A 5555-nucleotide genomic window follows, 5' to 3' on the forward strand; every position below is an offset into this window, starting at 1 on the left:
TTTGTCTTTTCTTCATTGGCCTGCCTGATCTTCTCACTCTGGGCTCTGGTGACCTCAGCCTCCCCAGTAGCTAGGACTACGGGGATCTCTTAAGCCCGGGAGGCAGAGGCTAACGTGGGCTGCGATCGCGCACTTCCACTCCAGCTTACGTGAGGTGAGGTGGGGTGAGGTGGGGTGAGGTGGGGTGAGGTGGGGTGGGGTGGGGTGGGGTGGGGTGGGGTGGGGTGGGGTGAAAACGATTGATTGTGATCTTCACTACCTTTTAGCTTTATGCGTGCCCTCTTATTTGCTTGTGTATTCTCATGGGTTATTCTATGTCGCCGTCACGTTCATCGTTTGCAGGCTTGCTTGCTTATGTATTTACTCACTTCCTTACTTTCTTCCTTACTTACTGGCACGGTCTTCCTCTGTCTCTGTCGCCCAGGATCACCCCAGCCTCCACGCTTTGGACCGACCGAGAAGAGGTCGTCCTGCCTCTGATCCCTCCCATCCCCATTACCTGGGACTACAGGCACGCACCACCACACCGGTTGACTTTTATGTTGTTTCTCATGTTTTCCGTAGGTAGGTAGCTGTGTATGTAGGTATGTGAGCGAGATGGGGTTCGGGGTTCTATCAGGTTGCCCAGGCCGATCTCGAACTCCTGTTCTCAAGCAATCCGCCTGCCTGCCTCGGCCGCCCACACTGCTGCTATTACAGGCGTGAGACACTGCACCTGGCTCATTCTATATTTGCCTGCGTGCCCGCCTGCCTGCCTGCCTGCCTATCAGTCCTCTTCTTTTTAGTACGGATGTACTCTCGCTTTGTTGTCCACGCTCTGGGCACATAGAATCTCTTTTTAAACTTCTGTGATTATTATTATTGCAGGTGTCTTCTCACATGTCGACGTGATCTCAAACTGTTAGGCCCCAGCGATCCTCCCACGTCGGCCTCCCAGAGTGCTGTGACGACACCTGTGAGTCACGGTACGCTCCGGTCCTATCTGTCATGTGGCGTCTCTCTCTCTCTCTCTCTCTCTCTCTCTCTGTCTGTCTGTCTGTCTCTCTCCCTCCCTGTCTGTCTGTTTCTCTCTATCTCTCCCCATCCATCTCTGTCTTTCTATGTCTGTCTCGTTCTCTGTCAGTCTGTCAGACGCCCCGTGCCGGGGAGGGCCCTGCCCCTTCCATGAAAGTGAGAAGCGCGGGCTTAGGTGCTTCGAGGGGCCGAGAGGAATGTGGACAGACGGGCCTTGCTGGGCTTCCCCACTCGGTGTATGATTTCGGGAGGTCGAGGCCGGGTCCCCACTTGGATGCGAGGGGCGTTTTCAGACGTTTCTCTCTGTCACGTGTGGCGTCTGTACTTCTCCTAGTTCCCTGATAAGCTCCTCGACTTAAAAAGAAACAGTTAAGGCCGGGCGTGGTGGCTCACGTCTGTCATCCCAGCACTTTGGGAGGCCGAGGCGGGTGGATCATCTGAGGTTGGGAGTTCGAGACCAGCCTTGCCAACACGGCGAAACCCCGTCTCTACTAAAAATACAAAACTGAGTCTGGAGCGGTGGGTGGGGCGGGTGCCTGTGATGCCAGCTACTCGGGAGGCTGAGGCGGGAGAATCGCTGGAACCTGGGAGGCGGAGGCTGCAGTGAGCCGAGATCGCGCCACTGCACTACAGCCCAGGCTGCAGAGTGAGTGAGACTCTGTCTCTAAATAAATAAATAAATAAATAAATAAATTCTCTTCCGTGCTGACTGACACTTGCGGGCATCGGTTGTCTTCGGGCATCACCTAGCGGCCACTGTTCTTTCCGTTTGTACTACGGCGACTGCAAACAAATAAAACGTTGAGACGCACCCCACCAATCTCACCAATCTGCCTTTTCTTTCTTTCTTTCTTTCTTTCTTTCTTTCTTTCTTTCTTTCTTTCTTTCTTTCTTTTTCTTTCTTTCTCTTTCCTTCTTCCTTCCTTCCTTTCTTTCTTTCTCTTTCTTTCTCTTTCTTTCTTCCTTCCTTCCTTCCTTCCTTTCTCTTTCTCTCTCTCTCTCTCTCTCTCTCTCTCTCTCTTTCTTTCTTTCTTTCTTTCTTTCTTTCTTTCTTTCTTTCTTTCTTTTTCTTTTTTTTTTTCTTTAGACGCAGTGTCACTCTTGTCGCCCAGGGTGGAGTCCGATGGCGCGATCTCGGCTCACCGCAACCTCCGCCTCCTAGGTTCGACTGATTCTCCTGCCTCAGCCTTCCCGGGTGACGGGAATGCGCCATCATGCCCGGCTAATTTTCCTATTTTCGGTACACGCGGGGTCTCTCCATCTTGGTCAGTCTCGTCTTCAACTTCCGACCGTTGGAGAATTTTAACTTTCTTGGTGGTTGCTTCTCTTTTTTTTTTTTTTTTCGTTTTTCTTTTCTTTCCTTCTCCTCCCCCACCCCCACCCCCCATGTTCTCCTCCTCCTCCTCCTCCTCCTCCTCCTCCTCCTCCTCCTCCTTCTTTTTCATTTTTTTCAGCTGGGCTCTCCTACTTGTCTTGCTCTGTTGCTCACGCTGGTCTCAAACTCCTGGCCTTGACGTTTCTCCCGTCACCTCCACCGTCTGGTTGTTGAAATGAGCATCCCTTGTAACATGGAAAGGATGAAAAAAATAAAGAGAAAGACGAGAACCGCCGAGTGAACCTTTCTCTTGCCGTCTCCCAGGGTGGACCTTGGACCCGAGAAGACGGAGGGAGCTTGGCTGAGTGGGTTCTCGGTGCTAAATCCTCCCGAGGGCCTCCTTCCCTCTCCCCACGTCCCCGCTTCTCCCCCCGGCTTCCAGGTCTATCTCCTGCCACACGTCTCTGCCTCGGCGTCCCCCACCGGCTACCTGCCACCTTCCGGGGAGCTCTGAGGCGGATGCCCGCCCCACGATCGCGTCCCGCTACCCTCCCCAGGCTGGCCTTTCCCGGGCGACCCCAGGGGAACCGTGTTGACGCTGCTTTCGAATCCTCCGGCGGAGACTTCCCCGGGTGGGCCGGATGGGATGAGACTGGACCACCCCGGACCGTGCTGTTCTTGGGGGTGGGTTGACGTACAGGGTGGACTGGCAGCCCCAGCCTTGTGAAGGGGGCCCGGGTATGGAAATGGCACATACGATGCCCTCCTTCCGGTCAGCCTGCCTGCAGCTTCCTCAGGCGTGAAGACGACTTCCCATCACAACCTGCTTTCTTCCCTTTCTCCACCACACAGATGAGTGAGACCCATGAGAGGGAGAAACAGCCCCGTAGATACTTGTTGACCTTCACTGGTGGAATCCTCAGTCATCTACAGACAGACAGGTGACCAGACGGGGACCCAAATCAAACACCATTTCCGGGTCCTCGTGGTGGGATTGGTCTCTCTCTCTCTCTCTCTCTCACACACACACACACACACACACACACACACACACACACACACAATTTCCGCATCTAGTTCACAAACCACACTCACTTATCCTTTGCACGGTACGCAGGCTCGGTAAAACCCACCCCACCCTCCACCCGTCGGCTGATGAAACCCCTTCTCTGGGCCGGGCACGGTGGCTCACGCCTGTCATTCCAGCGCTTTGGGAGGCCGAGGCGGGTGGATCCCTCGTGGCCAGGAGTTCAAGACCGGGCTGGCCGACGTGGCGAAACCCCATCTCTATGAGATCTAGAACAATTAGCCAGGCCTGGTGGCATAGGCTTGGAACCACAACTACTCGGGAGACTGCGGCGGGCCAGTGGCTTCAACCGGGGAGGCCGAGCTTGCGGTGAGCTGACATCGTGCCACGGCCATCCAGCCCGGGTGACGGTGCGAGACTCTGTCGCCATACCGTAAAATCATGATATTATTAGAAGATGAGTTGTGCGGGGTGATGCCCGCCTGTACTCGCGGCTACGCGGGAGGCTGAGATAAGGAGGAGATCACTTGAGGCCCCACAGGTCGAGGCTTCAGTCAGCCGTGACCCACTGTATCCTGGGCAGTCACCGGTCAAGGAGATATGCCCCCTCCCCGTTTTCTTTTCTTTTCTTTTCTTCCCTTCTCTTTTCTTCTTTTTTCTTCTCTCTTTCTTTCTTTCTTTCTTTCTTTCTTTCTTTCTTTCTTTCCTCCTTTCTTCTTTCTTTCCTGCCTGACTGCCTTCCTGACTTTCTTCCTTCCTCCCTTCCTCCCTCGCTCCCTTCCTTCTTTCTTCCCACCTCGGCCTCCCACAGTGCTGGGATGACTGGCGTGAGGCACCGTGCCTGCTGGGCCTAAAGATACACCCTTTGAAAGTAAGGCGCAGAGAGCGCCTTCCAGTCATCTGATGGATGGACTGATTGAGAGACGGCGTCTCACTCTGTCACCCTGGCAGTGGTGCCATCGTAACTCACTCACTGCAGCGTGGACGCTCCTGGGCTCAACCGATCCTTCCACCTCAGCCTCCAGAGTACAGTCCCTGAGACCGCACGCACGCGCCACTGTGCCCAGATCATTTTTAATTTTGTTTTTTTCCCGAGACAGACAGACGGGGTTTCGCTCTTGTTGCCCAGACTGCAGTGCGATGGCGTCATCTTGGCTCACCGCAACCTCTGCCTCCCGGGTTCAAGCGATCCTCCTGCGTCAGCCTCCCGAGTAGCTGGGATTGCAGGCATGCGACACCACGTCTGGCTGATTTGGTATTTTTAGTAGAGACGGGGCTTCTCCGTGTTGGTCAGGCTGGTCTCGAACTCCCGACCTCAGGTGATCCGCCCTCCCCGGCCTCGCGAAGTGCTGGGATGGCAGGCGTGAGCCGCCACGCCCGGCCTTCAATTTTGAATGTGTTTCCACAGACGGGGTCTCATCATTTTGTGGCAACCTTCCTGATCCGGCGACTCAAAGTGCTGGCGTGACGGGCGTGAGCCACTGCGCCTGGACTCCGGGGAATGATTCACGACCACGACCGCTGTACTGATTCTTTCTTTATCTTTCTTTCTTTCTTTCTTTCTTTCTTTCTTTCTTTCTTTCTTTCTCTCTTTCTTTCTCTCTTTCTTTATTTTCTTTCTTTCTTTCTTTCTTTCTTTCTTTCTTTCTTTCTTTCTTTTCTTTCTTTCTTTCCTTTCTTTCTCTCTCTCTCTTTCTTTCTTTTTATTGATGATTTTTTTTATTATTTATTTATTTGTTTGTTTATTTGGAGACGGAGTCTCGCTCTGGGCCAGGCGAGGCGAGGCTAGGCGCATCGCTTTGGGCGCCGCGGCACCGCCTTCTAGAGCCCCATTCATATGCACAGAGCCCTATTCCCTTCCTGGAGTTGGAGCTGATGCCTTCCATAGCCTTGGGCTTCTCTCCATTCAGAAGCTTTGACGGGCGCAACCCCACCCAGAGGCTGACTGCGGTTGAGGAATAGGGGGTGTGGTGGGGCTGGAAAGTGGGTCCCCTATTTTTCATAGCTCGGCCAAGATATCTCCCGACCCCCATCGCTTGCTCACCCTTTGTGATCCCCCGCCTCCACCGCCTTGGAGGCTCACTTCTTACTTTCATTTCTGTCTTTCTCCCTTTCTTGCGTTTGAGGAGGGGGGGGTGCGGGAATGAGGGTGTGTGGGGGGAGGGGGTGCGGGGTGGGGACGGAGGGGAGCGTCCCTCA

At 54.2% G+C, this 5555-nt stretch overlaps 1 long non-coding RNA gene across 3 annotated transcripts in view; it reads left to right on the forward strand.

The window, feature by feature from the left end:
- LOC134736123 (uncharacterized) overlaps nucleotides 1-2426 on the forward strand; it is a 2588-nt gene extending 162 nt beyond the window's left edge. Inside the window, exons 1-4 of one of the 3 annotated variants that reach the window (XR_010119854.1) lie at nucleotides 1-154; nucleotides 425-564; nucleotides 868-965; nucleotides 2102-2426. The exon at nucleotides 1-154 is cut by the window's left edge and continues 162 nt beyond it. This is a non-coding gene — a long non-coding RNA (uncharacterized lncRNA). Of the gene's footprint in view, nucleotides 155-214; nucleotides 565-867; nucleotides 966-2101 lie in introns of those variants that run through there. The other 2 variants (XR_010119855.1, XR_010119853.1) reach the window with 2 other exon arrangements.
- The last annotated feature ends 3129 nt before the right edge of the window (nucleotides 2427-5555 follow it).

Source organism: Symphalangus syndactylus, chromosome Y, assembly GCF_028878055.3.
Source record: "Symphalangus syndactylus isolate Jambi chromosome Y, NHGRI_mSymSyn1-v2.1_pri, whole genome shotgun sequence".
In the NCBI taxonomy this organism is placed as follows: Eukaryota; Metazoa; Chordata; class Mammalia; order Primates; family Hylobatidae; genus Symphalangus; species Symphalangus syndactylus.